At 39.4% G+C, this 17,521-nt stretch overlaps 1 protein-coding gene across 3 annotated transcripts in view; it reads left to right on the top strand.

Annotated features, from left to right (window-relative positions):
• The window catches only part of MAN1A2 (mannosidase alpha class 1A member 2), a 164,396-nt gene that overhangs the window by 15,458 nt on the left and 131,417 nt on the right, over positions 1 to 17,521 (top strand). The gene's annotated exons all lie outside the window — the stretch shown is intronic.

Here is a 17,521-nt window from a genome sequence, read left to right as displayed (position 1 = left end):
TTTTCTTTCAGCGATATGTATAGTTTTCAGTGCACAGATATTTCAACTCCTTAGTTAAAGTTATTCCTAGGTATTTAATTTTTGTGTGCATTATTATGAATGGAATTGTTAATGTCCTTTTGGAATTTTCATTTGTGATATATAGAAATATAACTGATTTTTGTGTGTTTAGCTTGTGGTCTCAGTTTTATTATCTTTAGTAGTGATTCTGTGGATTCTTTGAAATTTTCTGTATATATGTAATCTGTGAATAGAGATAGTTTTACTTCTTCCTTGCCAATTTGGATGCCTTTGGTTTTTTTTTTTTTTTCCTTGTCTGATTGCTCTGGCTAGAACTTGCAGAGCAGTGTTGATGAGCAGTGGTAAAAGTGGGCATCTTTGCCTTGTTCTTGATCTTGGGAAAGCTTCTTGTCTTGCACCATTCAGTATGATGATAGCTGTGAAGTTTTCATAAGTGATGATAGCCGTGGAGGTTTCATAAGTGCCTTTTGTCATGTTGAGGATGTTAATATATAGATGAGTGGATTTAGAGTTTAAAATTTGGGTTTGCTCATTGATACTGTCTGGCTTCCCCATTTTTAGTGTATGGACTTTAATCAGGTCCAGATGAGCAGTCAGTGAAGCAGCCTTTGAAGGCCTCTTTTTGTAGAATTGGAGTTGAATAAGTCAGCAGCTCACCTCAGGCAAAGTGGATCCCTGTTGGAATGGGCTTTTTCTCTGAGAGCCTGGTAGTCTCCCTCAGGTGATGCTTTATAATTGGGCAGATGATCAGAAGGACCCCTCCGCAGGAGGGCCTGACGCAGGCCCTCTCAGCCTGTGCTGGAAGTTAGAGCCTTTCTCAAGTGAACAGCTTTGCGGGAGAGCGGGCTGCGTAGGTTAGTGCCAGGTCCCAGGTCTCTGCCCAGATTGCTGAAAGTCATTTCTGTTATCAGTGAGCAATACTACACAGATCTGGGTTGGTTGACTGCCTTCTTGCTTTTCATCTTGTTCTCATTTATGCCACACTCATGACTTGGAGTGTTAAGCATTAGACGGGACTCGTCTGTTTTCCAGCGGTGTTGGTGCATCAGATACTCATTCTGCACTGGTTAGAATTGCCTCAGCAACATTTGAGAGTGAGTCAAAGGCATGAGCTTAGGTCATAGTCCCAGAATACCTGTTCCATTTGCATTAAAAATATTGCCGGAGAGGAATTTGGATACAAACAGTAGAAACCAGGTATAATACATGTTAAAAAAGATATTTATTGGATATTGGTTGGCTTTCACAACTGACATAAAGGCTGTAGTAGTAGGTTTAGAAAATAGGCATTGAAGGAAGCTAGGTTCGCAGACCCACAGTGAAAGCTAAGAAACCGAGAGTGTACCGCTGTCGGCACTGAGCACAGGTTAGGGTTTTGCTGCCTTTTGACCTTGGATTCCTCTGCTTCCTGAGTTCTTATTTTTAAAATTGAGCCCTTGCTTTTTTATGTCCCTTACTTCAGATTGGTAGTCCCAGCCAGGGAATCTGATTGCCTAAGTGTAGGTCATGGGCTTTTGTCTTGCTGTTAGATGATAGAAAGGCAAACTATCTTCAACCTGCAGGCTTTCTACGAAGAGAAGGGATTCTGCTTCCAATATCCTGGTGAATTCCTTAATTTAGAGAAGGGATTACATATTGACATCTTAAGAAACATAGAGTAAATTGAAAAGAACTTTAAGTGTTACTACAGTGACTTGTGTTCTAGTTGGGGATGAGGTTCTTACTTTGCTGTGCTCTTTAGAAAGGTAGATATAAGTAGTCCTTCTACACTGTACCCTTTCAATATTTTCTGTGCAGGGGTTAAAACAGGGGCCAGCACTGCTCCTCTTAGAGGATTCTTAGAAACATGGGGGCATTTTTTGCTTGTCGCACTGATGGGAAGGGTCACATTATTGGCATTTAGTGCATAGGGGCCAAGAATCCTAACCACTGCACAGTGCTCTGGTATTCCACACCACAAAGAATTGAATTTCTTGCCCAAAATGCCTATAGTGCATTTGAGAAACAGAGGATTATATGGATTATCTTAATGAAGGGCTGCAAGTTTTTACTGGCCTCATTTACTTCACGGTATGCGCCCTCTAGTTTGAGCTTTATTTCTTACTTCCTTGCTTTGTTTTCTGGTACTTTTCCTTAGTTCAAGGGACTTTATTCTTTATCAAGCCTCCCTGCTCCCCAACTCTGGCTTCAACACCATGTATAAAAATAAATCAAAATGGACCAAAGACCTAATGTAAGAGCTAAAACTAGAAAACTCTTAGAAGAAAACTTATGGGACATTGGATTTGGCAATGATTTCTTCGAAGTGGGACTTCATGAAAATTAAAAACTTTTGTGCGATCATTAGTGGACTGCAGGGCTTGGAGCAGAGGATAGGGGGCTAAGTCTGCATGGGGCTGCCCTAACAAAGTACTGTAGAGTGGATAGCTTAGATAACAGAAACTTATATCTCACAGTTCTAGAAGCTGGAGATTCTAAGGTCAAGGTCCAGCGGTGTTTGGTTTCAGGTAAAGGCTCTTTTTCTGGCTTGTAGGTGGCTGCTTTCTTGCTGTGTCTTCATGTGATCTTTTTTTGTGCTTAGGGTGGGACATGAGGGGTCCATGGAGGGGGAGAGAGAGAGAGAGAGAGTGCTTGCAAAAGATTTCTCTCCCTTCCTCTTAGAAGGCCACTGATCCCATCATGAGAGCCTTTACCCTTACCATGCAGTCTAATCCCGATTGCTTCCCAAAGGCCCCATCTCCAAGCACCACTGTGTTTAGAATTAGTGTCAACGTTAGTTTTTAGGGATGTGAACTTTAAGTCTATGAATTTTTAGGGACACACTTATTCTAAGAGATAATGTCCAAATAATTTAGGCAGACCACAGAAACAAGTTGTCAGTTTGAAGAGGCTAGGTGGAGGAGGAGGATGCCAGCCAAGAGAGAAATTAGAGAGACAAGAAGAGAAGGAAGGTTCAAAACTAGAAAACAGGATGGCAGAGCTTAGAAGAATGACCCAAACAAAGAGGGATGGCTACAGCCTTTGTTCCTGAGTTAAGTTTCAGGTGTAGGCAGGGGTACTTGGTAAAGATGCTTTTGGTGAAAAGAGCAGTGTTGGGCCAGGGGCTGCAGTAAAGCCTGAGTACATAATGAATATTTTGCTCCCCAGGAAAAAAATAACAAAAACTTATTTATTTATTTAAAAAATTTTATTTCTTTTTACTTTTTTTTAATTAAATCTTGAGAAAGACGGGGAGGCGCAGAGGGAGGGAGAGAGAGAATCTCAAGTAGGCTCCAGGCTGTCAGTGCAGAACCTGATATAGGGCTTGATCACAGGAACCTTGAGACCTTGACCTGAGCTAAAATCAGAAGTTGGAGGCTTAACTGACTTAGTCACTGAGGTGCCCCACAAAACCTTTTTAAAAAGAACGTTTAGAGGGTGACTTGGGTGGGTCATTTGGTTGAACATCTGACTTTGACTCAGGTTGAAAAAAACAGAAGGGTGGGAGATCCTGGGTGCATGATCAGCTGCTTCTTTTTCTTTCACGTTTTATGTCCATTTTTAGTTTTTGATTCATTGAGGATGGCCAGGCTTTGTTTTATTTAGAATTTCCATTCCGGAGTAGAGATTTTACTATTTCTTCACTATGTATTTTTAAATGGTAAGAAAATACTTTGCATTTCATATAAGGTTTATTTTATAATGGGTTTTTGCATATATGATCTGGTTATATGTGTGTTTGCATTGTCTGTGCTTAGATTTTAATCTCAGGCTTCAGCAAAACCGGAAGGAAGAGAAGCAAATTGACAGAATGTGTTTTTTTGCCTTCAAGATAAATTGTTAAAATAGATGAGAGACAGAAGCCAAAATAGTAACAAGGTAAAACAGGTCATTATGTAATGATAAAATGGTCAGTTCATCAAGAAGATAAAACAATTATGTATGTATCCAACATGATAGCACCTAAATAAAGGAAGCAAACTAAGATAGCTGAAAGGGGAAGTAGACAACTATACTGTAATAGTAGGAGACTTTAATATCCTGTTTTTAACTACGGATAGATGATCCAGAGAATTAACAAGGAAACCTTCATTTGAACCATACTTTAGACCAACTGGATGTATAGAGCATTCCACCCAGCAACAGTAGAGTGCCCATCCATCTCAAGTGTACACAGGACATTTTCCAGGATAGATCATATGATAAATCACAAAACAAATCTTAATCAATTTAAGAATATTAAAGTCATACCAAGTATCTTTTCTAATAACAATGGTATGAAACTAGCAATCAATTTAGAACAAAAGCTGGAAAATTCATAAATACGTTGAAATTCAACAAAATACTCTTGAACAATCAGTGGGTTGAAGAAGAAGTCCAAAGGGAAATCAAAAAATACCTTGAAACATATGAAAATGGAAACAACATACAAAACTTACGGGATGCTATAAAGGCAATTCTGAGAGGAAGTTTACAGTGACAAACTCCTACGTCATGTAAAAAAAAGATCTTATATAGCCTAACTTTAAACCTCAAGAAACTAAGAAAAAGAGAAACAAACCCTAACGTTAGAAGAAGGAAATACAAAGATTTGAACAAAAAGAGATGGAGACCAGAAAACTAATAGAAAAACTCAACTAAACTAAAAGCTTTTTGTTTTTAAAAATATGAAATGGACTAACCTTTAGTTAGACTACTAAAGTGAAGACTCAAGTAAATAAAATCAGAAATTAAAGAGGACACAACTGATACTGCTGGTATGCAAAGGATTTGTAAGGGAATACTAAGAACAATTAAATGCTAACAAATTGGATAGCCTAGAAGAAATTGATACATCCTGGAAACCTACAACTTGTCAAGTCTGGATGTGAAGGAGGAGGAGATTGAATCAGTAATAAAACAAACAAGGAAAAGCTCAGGACCAGAGGGTTTCATGGGTGCAATCTACCACAGACTTTTAAGGAAAAATTAACACCAGTCCTTCTCACACTTCTCAGAATATTGAAAAAGAATACTTCCAAACTCATTTAGTAAGACCAGCATTATTCTGATTTCAAAGCCAGACAGGGACACTCCAAGTAAAGAAAAGTGCAGGTCACTATGCCTGACGCAGAAACTGCAGAAATCTCAAGGAAGTATTAGCAAACCAAATTCAGCCTCACATTCAAAGGATCATACACCATGATCACCCGGGATTTGTTGCTGGGATGCAAGGGTGGCCCCAAATATGCAAATCAATATCTGTGATACACCACATTAATAGAATGAAAGATAAAAGTCATATGATCATTTCAGTAGACGCAGAAGAAGCATTTGACAAAATACGACATCCTTTCGTGATCAAAACATGCAATAAATTGAGTATAGAAGGAACATACTACCACATAATAAAAGGCATGCATTATAAGTCCACAGCTCTAACATCATGTTCAACAGTGAAAGATTGAAAACTTTTCCTTTAAATCAGGAGTAAAGCAAGAGTACCCAACCACCTGTATTCAACATAGTAGTGGAAATCCTAGCCAGGGTGAGCAGGCAAAATAAGTAAAAGGCATCCAAACTGGAAAGGAAGAAGTCTAATTGGTCTTTGTGGATGATATTATCATATGTATAGAAAATCCATTATAAATAACAGGACTAATCAATGAATTCAGTAAACTTGAAGGATATAAAATCAGCATATAGAAATCAGTATGTTTCTATACACTAACAATGACCTATCTGAAAAAAGAAGTAAAACAATCCCATTCACAATAGCATCAAAAAGAATAAAATACTTAGGAATAAATTTAACCAAGGAGATGAAAGATCTTTTCATGAGAACTATTAAGACTTTGATAAGAGACATGGGAGAGACACAAATAAATAGATATACCTGCTCATGGGTTGCAAGAGTTAATAGAGTTAAAATGTCTGTGCTACCTGAAACTATCCATAGACAGTCGGTGCAGTCCCTATCAAAGTTCAAATGGCATTTTTCACAGAATTAGAAACAAAAATCCTAAGATTCACATGGAGTCACAAAAGACCCTAAAGAGCCAAAGCACTCTTGAGAAAGAACAACACAGCTGGAGGCATCAAACTTACTGACTTCAAACTATACTCAAGAGTCATAGTGATCAAAAAATATGGTCCATAGACCGATGGAACAGAAAGATAAACCCTCATGAGAAAGGAGTCAAGAATATTCAGTGGAGGATAGTGTCTTCAATAAATTGTGTTGGAAAACTGGATAACCACATACAGAAGAATGGACTAATGCCACCCCCCAAAATTTAAGTGGACTATGGACTTAACGATAAGACTGGAAACAGTCAGACTTGCAGAAAATAACAGGGGAAACGATCCTTGATACTTTTGTCATTGTTAGTGATTTTCTGGAAATGACACTAAAAGCACAAACAACAAACAAAAATTAATAACGACTACATCAAACTAAAAAGCTTCTATACAGCAAAAGAAACATTCAGCAAAACCAAAAGGTGATCTACAGAATGGGCAAAAATATTTGGAAGTCCTATTGCTGATAAGGGGTTGATATCCAAAATATATAAAGAACTCATACAACTCAGCAAGAAAGCAAACAATACAACTAAAAAATGGACAGGGGAACTGAATAGATTTTTCCCAAGAAGACATACAGATGGGCCAAAAGATTCATGAAAAGATGCTTAACATCACCAATCATCAGAGAAATGCAAATCAAAAGCACAGTGAAATACCACTTTAGGGGCTAGAGGTTAGTTATCAAAAAGGCAAGAGATAACAAGTGTTAGGGTGTACACCGTTGGTGAGAATGTACATTGGTGTGGCACTATGGAAAGTTATAAAGGTTCCTCAAAAAGTTAAAACTAACCCACCATAAGATCTAGCAGTCCCGCTTCGGGTATATATTGACAGGGAATGGAAACAGGATCTTGACAAGACATCAGCACTCTCCTGTTTACAGCAGCATTATTCCCCATAGCCAAGGTATGGTAACACTTTATGTGAATCAGTTTGGATACATGGATAAAGAAGATGTAATCATACATACAGTGGGATATTATTTTCCCATGTGAAAGAAGCACATACTGTCATTTGTGACAACATGGATGGACCTTCAGGGCATTATACTCCGTGAAAGAAGTCAGAAAAAGGCAAATACATCACTTGTAAGTAGACTATAGAAAGGGCCAAATCCTAGAAACAGAGATTTTGAATTGTGGTTTTTTAGGGACCAGGGGTGGGGGAAATGGGGAGATGTTGGTTAGAGGGTATAAACTTGGCAATTATAAGATGAACAAGTTCTGGGGATCTAATATACAACATCATATACTTGAAAGTTACTGAGAGAGTAGATCTTAAATGTTCCTACCACAAATAAGAATTGGTAATTATATGACACGATAGAGATGTTAGCATGTGCTATGGTGGTTGTCTTGTTGCCATATATAGATCTATCAAGTCAACATGTACTTCTGAAATTTCATTTACAGTGCTCTATGAAACTTATATCTCAAGGGGGAATGTAGAGAATGCGGGATAGCCATAACTTGTGAGTGGGATTTTGATGACTGAGTATGACTCATCAGGGACACAAGAGGGAAGATTCCAGAAGGAGGGGTTACCACGTGCATAGTCTGAAAGGTGCAAAATTGCAAAGTATGATGAGACTTAGGATTATGAATTTTCTACAGTCCTGTCTGTGAATTAATATACAGTTTTATTTCCTCCTTTCTGAACTAATTGCCTATTGTTTCCTGGCCTTTTGCACTGGCTAGAATCTCTCAATACATTTTTGAATGGAAATAGAGTGGGCATCCTTCCCTTGTTTCTCATCTTCCAAGGGGAAAACATTCAGTTTTCACCACTAAGGATGATGTTAGCTGTAGGTTTTTCATAGAATCCCTTTATTGGATTAGGAAGTTCCCTGGTATTCTTAGTTGCTGAGAGGTTTTTTTTTTTTAAATCATAATAGCAATTGGATTTGGCCAAATGTTCTTTCTGTATCTATTGAGATGATCATATAGTTAGTTATTTCTTAAACGTCTGTTAATATGATAAATTGCACCTTTTGATTTTTGCATTTAATTCCATTTAGTCACTACCTATTTTTTAAATCAAAGAAGTATTTTTCTCTGTTCACAATGAGCAGTTATTTATTTATATTTTTGTCTGGTTTGGCGTCAAGGTAATGTTGCCCTCAAGAAGTGAGAAGGATCCTCTCTTCTCTTTCCTGAGTTTCTGTGGAACTGATACTAATTCTTCCCTGAGTACTTGGTAGAGTCCACTATTGAAATCATCTGAATTGGAGTTCTCGGGGGAAAGTTTTAAATATACATTCAGTTTCTTTAACAGGTCCTTGCTTTTTAAAAAGAGGACCTAGATTACCTGGGAAGCTAGTATCTGAGGACCTAGATTACCTGGGAAGCTAGTATCTGTTAAGGAAACTGAATGTATATTTAAAACTTTCCCCCGAGAACTCCTATGTAAATCTTCTCAAGACATATTTGTGTGCTTTCTGTGGATATCTTACCTCTTGTGTCTAACCTACAGTCCCTCTCATGTCTGACTTAGAAGGCCTGTAGTTACTTCTTTTGTGATCCACCCATCTGATGTTTACTTTGTTTGGATTATTAGCTCCTGTGGTCAAATAATATGTTTTATTTTTCTTGGTATTCCCTGCACCTAGCTCAGTGCCCCTCACATTTGGTAGATGTTTGTTGATTATTGTTGAGTTAAGCTGAACTTAATTCATTGTTTTAACCTGAAATTATCATGAACTCAAACCAAAATTCCCCCAAATGTTGGATAGATTGATCTATCTATAATAGCTTTCTGTTGTAAATAAAATTTTTTGAGAGCCATAAAAATGACCTATGTCTAAGTTTAAGATAGAGACAGTGAGTTGTGTTGGTAGTTCATGAGCTACACTATTAAAATAGCATAAAAGAACTTGTTATTGAATGGGACCCATGTGACCAAAGTAATTCGATTTGTTACAGAAACTTGAGGGTCATTGGATTTCTCAGTAAATTTTGTTTCACTTTGAAACTTTCAGTCTCTTTCAGGTAGCTGACCAGTTACTTGTATTGAGGAGCAGTTGAGCTTTCCTTTTAACATGTTTTCTTAAGAACAAGTTCACTCTTAAGGAACAGGGAACCCAAATGTGATAGAATTTGTGCTGTTAGATTTTTAACTGCCAATCTATACACCAGAAAAATACGTGATTTACCTTAAAACAGTAATATGCAGAAAATCTTTATTATTCGTATGACTGTTATTCTGTGCAAGTGAAGTACATTCATTTGCTATTAAGAATCATCTTAGACTATATTTGTGAACAACTCTCTAATATAATCATAACTGTTTTATCTCTTGGTTACCTTGAGTTTAAGGAGTTCTTCCTTCATGACTTTGAAGCAGTAGCATTTGTTTTTGAAATGTCTTAAGTTCTTTCAGGCGCTTGCCACTGGGCCCAGTAGAGTACTGGGAGTCATTTCAGGGGTGTCTGATGGCCCAGTTGGTTAAGCGTCTGACTTTGGCTCAGGTCATGATCTCACTTCTTATGGGTTCGAGCCCTGCATTGGGCTGACAGCTCAGAGCCTGGAGCCTGCCTCAGATTCTGTGTCTCTCTCTTCCCCTTTCCTGCTCATGCTTTGTCTTTCTCTTTCTCTCTCAAAAATAAAGAAACATAAAAAAAAGAATACTGTTATTTCAGTATATACTGTACCTGTTGTGGACTATTTTGTGGTCATTTCCTAAAACCATTCTTGGCCTATGTTTGTGCATAAGTAGCTATTTACATAACTACTGCACTTGTTTTTGTTGTGCTTTCCTGGATCTCCAGTTTCTTTAGGGTGTTATTAAAATATAGGATGTTGGAAGGTTGTTTAATATCTAACTTTGTCGAAAAAAGGCCATCATAGAGGTCATTGTAATTTATCTTTTGAAAGATAGCATTATGTTGATGATTCATTTGACGTGCTTTTTAGTCAGTCCATAGGGTTCTTAGAATTTAGAGATTAGTAAAAGCCAATTTAGTTAAATTCACTTAGAATAATTTAGAATCATTTTCTGGCAAAATCCTTAAGGGCTCTTATTGTTTCTTAAATCTAAATCAAAAGAATAGGGCCTGGAAAAATCTTAGTAGTGAAAGGATGGGTGTGAATGAAAGCTGATGTAAACCGTGGTTTTTACCGTAAGAGAAAAAAATGTATCAATGGAAGTTTGAATAGAGTCGAGAAAGGTGAGACCCAGAGGGTAGGAAGGGAAGGAAATGACATTTATTGAGTGACTGCTGTCTGTTAGTCTCTTTCCCTTCTTTGCTGCACTCCTATTTATAATAACTTATAGATTCTTTGGGTTTTTGATGTATAAGTCATATTTTCTATGACAGAAGCCTTTTTTGTTATTATTTGTTATTTTCATCTTTTTTTACTATGCTGGCCTTAGCCAACAAAAGTAAGAAGACTGGATGTCTTACATCTAGTACAGTCAAATAAAGCTGTGGTAGTGAGAGTTCTTATTTGTTTCCATCATTTTGAAGGCAATGCTTCTAAAGTTTAACTGTTAAGAATGATATTTGCTATACTTTTTGGAAGATATCTTTTATTAGGTTGAAGAAGTTCTCTTCCTCTCCTTTACTATTAGGTATTATTTTTAAATTTATCTTTATTTTAAAAAATTTTTATTTTATAAGTAATCTCTGCCCCCAAAACCCTGAGATCAAGAGTTGAAAGATCTACTGACTGAGCCAGCCAGTAGGTTAAGGTTTTAAAATCAGGAATGGGTGTTGAATTTATCACTTTCTTTTTATGTGTCTACTGAATGATTTTTATAATTTTTACTCTTTAATAATAGATAAATTACATGGATAGGATTTTCTAATGTTAAGCTGTTATTTCTGGGATAAGTCCAATTACTTATGATGATTATTTTTGTTCTATGTTTTATTATTGCTGATTAACTTTGCTAATATTTTAATAAAAAATCTGTGTTCATGAATGAACTTAGCCTGTAATAATTGTCCCTTTTTCATAGTAATCATTCAGTTCTGTTTTGGACATGTTGAATTGGAGATGTTTGGCAGATGATTGATGGCAGTGTCTTACATGCTGTTAGAAATGTGGATTTGGAGTACTTTGTAACCTGGTAAAGACTGACCATATATATATATGTCATATATATATATGTGTATATATATATTTTTTAATATAATAGTTAATAAAATGGTGTTGAATAGGAAGAATACATAGACTGAGAACAGAAGTGAGGATGGAGTACAACATTTTGGGGTAGATTGATGATGGTAAAGCCAGTGATCAGCAGTTTGTTGGAAGGGCAAGTGTGAAGAAGCAGTAGTTTCTCAAAGGATGAATAAGCTTGGGTATCGGCTCCTAGCCCTGATGGATAGATGAGTGATGTGAGGTTAAGGAAAATGGAAATAGCAAGTGCAGTACTTTTTGAAAAAGTGTAGTGGATAGAAGGAAGGGAGATACCAGTGAAGGCAGAGACAGGCACTTTGGGAAGTTCTTAATTTTTTTTTAAGGATGGATGGAATTTTATGTTTGTTAGGTGAAGAGTAGAGAGGAGAGAATGAGTATAAAGGGGAAGTATTGGTATATCTGCTTAAATCTTTGCCAAGTAAGATTTCAGTGTAATTTTATGTATCTTCGTTTAATTGAGGATTGTATTTGCCCTTTACAATGTTTCCAAACATGACTTATTTTAATACTCTAATTGGAGACTGAAATTTATCACCTGGTTAGTTTCTTTCAGGCAGATTAGCCCTCAGATACTAATGAAAGCGTGAGGGAAAGAGAACATCTATGTTAGAGAGTGGCTCAGTTAATATTAGGTCATTTTACCAAACATAAAAGTCACAAAACAAAAGTGGTTTAAGTAAGATAAAAGTTTATTACTGATCATACAGATTCTGGAGGACAGCTTCAATAAGGGAGGCTGAGAAATAGAGTTTTATTTAGCAGGAGAGTGTGCATAGCTAAAAATTGAGGGCTCTTAGGTTGAAAGAAGAAGGGAGAAAAGATTGAGAAATAGTGTTTGTATCTGCACAGTAAGAGACAAACTCTTTAATAGCTCTTCTATGAAAGGCACCGTTTGCATAAATGCATATGTCAAAATGCATATGTTGTGTCTATGCTCTATCCTTACTAGCTGTATGACCCTGAACAGATGACTTAATTTTTCTCTTTGTGCCTTAGTATTTCCCTAACGAGACGGAGAAGTGATTACTAGAGGCTGCCTCATAAATTGGAGTGAGAACTAAATAAGTAACTGACTAGGCCAGTGTCTTGTACATGTAAGCCACAATTATTAGTTTTTTTTGACATTCGCCTTTGCCTTTCAAAGACCAAGCGTGGTGGAAGGACAAAACAAAACAATAGCAAAACCCCCAAAACCTTAGGTTGTGTGTCAGATATCAAAGAATGAGTCAAAGATTACACATTCAGATATAACTGAAAAAAGCAATTTCAGATCTCATGAGAACCTCTAGGCGTAAGGCCAGATGTTTCTGGAAGCCGTGGAGGGTATCCAGAGTTAGCCAGACTGCAGAGTTCTCCAAAAGACCACCTCAGTTCTGACAGTGCCTGCAATTTCCAGGGTCTCCCATGGCCACCCTCAAGTTTGATCATTTGCTGGCACTCACAGGACTTACTGAAAGCTGTCACACCCACGAAAGAATTATAGATGACAGGGAAGGTGTAGCGTTTATAGTCAGCACATTGGGTGATGTCCAGGGAGGTTCCAGATGTGGAGCTTCTGGTGTCCTTCTCCTTGTGAAATCAGGACATTACCCTCCCTCTGTCAGTGTGTGCCAATACATACGCCAGCCAGGAAGCTTGCCTGAGCTTTGGTGTGCAGAGTTTTTATTAAGGCTTTGTTAGGGCGTAGTTAATTGATTGCCCACATGACTGAGCTCCGTCTCCATGGACCTGTTTGACCCAGAACCCTCACCCCCAGTCATACTGTTGGTGTTTCTAGAGTGGCCAGTCCTGCCTTTAGACAGGCCTGCCCTGCTGTCTCGTGTCCGTATGATCAGGTGTGGCCGGCATCCTCGATAAACAAGAACACTTCCATCAGGTATGATAGAAAGTGAGGACAAAGGCCAGACTTCCCTTTGGACAAGGCTGGAGTCTCTACTAAACAAAAAGATACATGTCACTGATGGAAAGGTGGAGACATAAGCAAGTGGAGGTTCACATGCTTATCTGTTGAATATATCACAGTTTAAAAAAATCTTAAAAATATGTGATTAAAAAAGACCAACTAGGTGCAGATAAACATCCAAAAGAGCTGACTCTGCTGGTGTAATTTAACATCTGGAAGTTTGGCCACTAAAAATTCGAGGTGCCCCTTGAAAGGATACCGATGACATGAAAATAAAAATTTGATATACAGAGAGAAGAAAACTAGCAGAGAGATTAGGATGTTAGATATAATTAATGGATTACAATTTACTAAATACTTTTACTTACCTTGGATATCACCAACTGAGTAGTATAGTCAGGGTAGTATTAGTATGTGTTTTCCCCCAAAATACTGATCTTAGAGGTTTTTAGTGGTTTGTGCCAGATTGCATAGTAAGTTGGGGCAGAGCTGGACAGAGAATTGTGTCCTGACATTTGAATTAAGTACTTTTACTCAGTGCTTTTCCTCCCCAACTGTATAAAACAGTTCTTGGCACCCAGTTGACAAGAGGTCTGACTCAATTCCTTGCACTCCAGAGTTCCTCTTGGGGAGACTGGTCTTTCTTGGGACTTCAGTTCACGGTGTTTATTCCGTGGTGACTGGACTCACTAATCGACTAAACAAATCATTATTTTTGAGGGACAAATACAAATGTGTAGGTCTTTTAGATTTTCAGAATGTTTTTGACGAAAGTTCTGCACAGTGTTGCAACCGTATAGGTCTTGTTTGGATGCTGTAACATGAATTACACTGGAATAATGTGACTGGGGTCTTTCGGTAGAGTACTACAATTTAGAAGTTCAGATTTTTAGTTTTATTATCATTTTTAAATGTTTATTTTTGAGAGAGAGAGAGAGAGACAGAGAGAGAGAGCGTGCAAGCAGGGTAGGGGCAGAGAGAGAGCGAGAGGAGACAATGAATCCAAGCAGGTTCTGCATGGTCAGTGCAGAGTCTGATGTGGGGCTAGAACTCATCAACCCTGACATGACCTGAGCCACAGTCAAGAGTCAGGTGCTTAACTGACTGAGTCACCCAGGTGTCCCCAATTTTTAAAAAATAACTCAAAAAATTTAAAAAATTTTTAAATTCTTTTAAAAAATAAACTACTTTTTAAATGTGTAATTTGAACGTTGTTTACATATGCTGCTATCAAATATGCTTCTTCATTTTTAGAGCAATAATTGATATTAGCATTTGAAGAATAGTAAATGAAAATAAGCTTCTCTATACTGGTGCCCACTGTGCCTTTTATTTCTCAGGTAATCCTGAAGGCCCCTGCTGGACACACGGGCAAAGGAGTCGGGGGTGGAAGAGGAAGGGCACCGCTCTCTGCTAGGTCTGCAGGAGGCTGGCCCCGTCTTCGGAGCATTTGGGGCCAAGTCCTTGTAGGTTTGCCCAGAAGCTCATAATGCCATTCAGTGCAGGGAAGCCAAGAAGTTGCAGGATGTCCCTGGGTGTTGGTCCTGGTCCCTGAGGCTGCTGATGTTAGTCCAAATAATTAAATGGCTGTGTGTGTGTGTGTGTGTGTGTGTGTGTGTGTGTGTGTGTGAGAGAGAGAGAGAGAGAGAGAGAGAGAGAGAGAGGAAGAGAGAGAGAGGGAGGGAGGGTAGGTAGTAAGGGAAGGAAGAAGAATTAGAAACTGAGTTGTTAAGGACTTTTCCGTACTCTCAGCCTCCTGTGTCATCTCATCTACTCCTCACAACAGTCTTGGGGGGTTGGGAGTTGATGGGGAAAAGGAGGCTCAGAGTGGTGACATCCATCTAATGTCATCCTACAAAAAAGTGACAGGGTTCTATCAAGGACTTGATTGGTCCATGGCATAGTTGGAGGCCTTTCTTCTATAGCGGTGTTTCATGGCATGCTAAATGGGGTGTGTGAAGGAAATGGGGACTGTGACTAAATAAGATTAGGAAGTGTCATGTTAGGCACCTTTATTGCAGAACTTCTCAGAGCCTTTGAAGTACCCCTGTGAATCATGAAGCGTTGGAGAGGGACACAGAATGTCATGGCCCTTATTTCTCTCTCACTCATAGAGTGGGCTCTAGAAAGTGGCATGTAATACCCAGCTTTGTGGAGGCGCACTGGTGGGTGCAGATGCTTTCCACAGTGATGCCACAGATGAGCCACTGCAAACATGGTGGGGGCTTCCGAGTGCCATTCAGTGGCGACGTGGTGCTTGGGGCTAGACATGGAGCAGGTGGTTCCCTATGGAGACCCTCCCGCTTGTCCTCGGGACAGAAGCTGCCCTTGGGAGGATGGGCCGTCTCTGTGTGAGGCTCCTCTTCTTTGGCACTTAGGCCCAGGCCTTTCACCTTCCTAGCCACATGCGTCTGCTTGCCGAGGGAGGAAGTTGGGAAAAGTCTTAGGTGGAAATGACAGAACGCCCAGCTCACCCAACCGCACAGAGTTTCAAATCTGGGGACTGACTGCTGAAGGCCCTGGCAGCAATCCAGTGATATCAGAAGGCACTTGACCTCCCTCTCGTCTTTTCTCAGCCACGTGGCCATTTGTCCCCAGGCTTCCTAACTTTTGACAGCTTTGGGTGTCACAGCCACATTTGGAGACTGGAATCAGCGTTCAGGTAGATTTGGTAGCTAACAGGCCCTTTTCTTAAATGGTTCTGTCCATTTTTTCATCCCCAAAAGGAAGATATTTCCCGGGAGTCCTCTGTTGTCTCTGTGGTTGGAATAAGGTTACCACCCACCCCAAGCCACAGGGGCATCTGAGACAGACTTGGTTGGCATAGACACACTATGATCTCTTCTCTGGGGCCAGGCCCAGTGTTTCTCGCAGGGGGAGGGAGAGGGACAGGAAGACTGTTGGGTGGTGCCTGCCTGTGTCTACCTTATTGTCTGAGACTCCCATCAGGCATCTGTGCTGATGATGCCCGCTTCTGCCTGAGTCTTCTGGACAGACTGGCCCAGAATTCCACATGGACTCTCTCAGGGGCCAACCTTGGCTCCCCCCCTGCATCCTTCCTGCCTCTGGTCTGTCTGCAGGCCCCATGGGTTCTTTCTCCCTGCCCTGACTGTCTCTGTCGCTCTGTCCCCTCTTTTCTCTCTCATGTAACCCTTCCCCCATTTGTAAGTCCTGGCAACCACTGATTTATCCACCATCCTTACATTTTTGTCTTTTAGAGAATGTCATGTAAAAAAAAAAAAATGATCTGGGATGTGACCTTTTGAGACTGGCTGCTTTCCCTCACATAGTAATACCTTTGAAATTCATTCAAGTGTGTATGAATAGTTTGTTTTCATTGCAAGTAGGAGTCCATATTGTGGCTGCACCAAGGAGTAGCAGCATTTGTTTATTTACTTGTTGAGGGACACCTGGGTTGTTTCTGAGTTTTGCCTATTACGGGTAAAGCTGTTACAAACTTTTCTGTATAGGATTCTGGCCCCCACCCCAACAACTTTTAGCAATTGTGGTAAAATACATGTGACATGTATTACATGAGCTGTTTTTAAGTAGACTGTGTAGTCATATTAAACGCTGTCATATTATTGAATAACTATCTTTCATCTTGTAGAACTGAAACTCTGCCCACTAGACAGTAACTTCCTATTTCCCTTAACTCCCATCCTCTGGCCACCACCATTCTATTTTCTGTGATTTCAGTTACTCTGAGTGTCCCCTATAAGTGGAATCATGGAGTTTCTTGTCTTTCTGCCATGGGCTTCTGAATAGGTTTCTGTGTGAACGCAAGCCTTCGCTTCTCCAGGATACATGTCCAGTGCAGGCACCCAATTCTGTGATAGTTGCATGTGTGATTTCTTCAGAAACTACGAGCCTCTTCCAGAGTGTCTGTGCCATCTTATACTCCCACCAGCCATGCTGTGGGGCCAGCTCTCTGCAGAGTTTGAATTAAATTTCTGGAGAGGGGACTCTGCTGACTGTGGAGTTAGATATTTTCCCTTAGAGGAATTGTCACTGGCTGACTTGGAAAATAGTAACCATCGCTCCCGTATTCATTCGTGTGGATTGGGGCAGAGATGTGGAGAGAAGACTGAGCTCTCACGACACGGGCTGGCCCCGAGACCTGGCAGGTGTCCACTGCGCTAGTGGCTCCTGAGCCTGTGTGCATACCAGGGTTCATCAGAGGGTTTCTTAATAACGCACAAACCTACTGAGTTGGAATCTGTGTTTTCATCAAGGGCTCTAGGGAGTTTTAAGCATTCTGCCCACATTGGTTGGGAATTGTTGTGTTTTAAGATCTATGGTATTTCCAAAATATGAACGTTTTAGAAGCATCTTGTGTACTGTGTTACACATGAAAAATTTCCTGAGCTCTTTATCTTTTGCACTTATCTCTTTGCTTGGCCCTGTG

Source organism: Suricata suricatta, chromosome 8 (assembly GCF_006229205.1).
Source record: "Suricata suricatta isolate VVHF042 chromosome 8, meerkat_22Aug2017_6uvM2_HiC, whole genome shotgun sequence".
NCBI classification, from domain to species: Eukaryota; Metazoa; Chordata; class Mammalia; order Carnivora; family Herpestidae; genus Suricata; species Suricata suricatta.
This window is presented reverse-complemented; position numbering and strand designations above follow the sequence as displayed.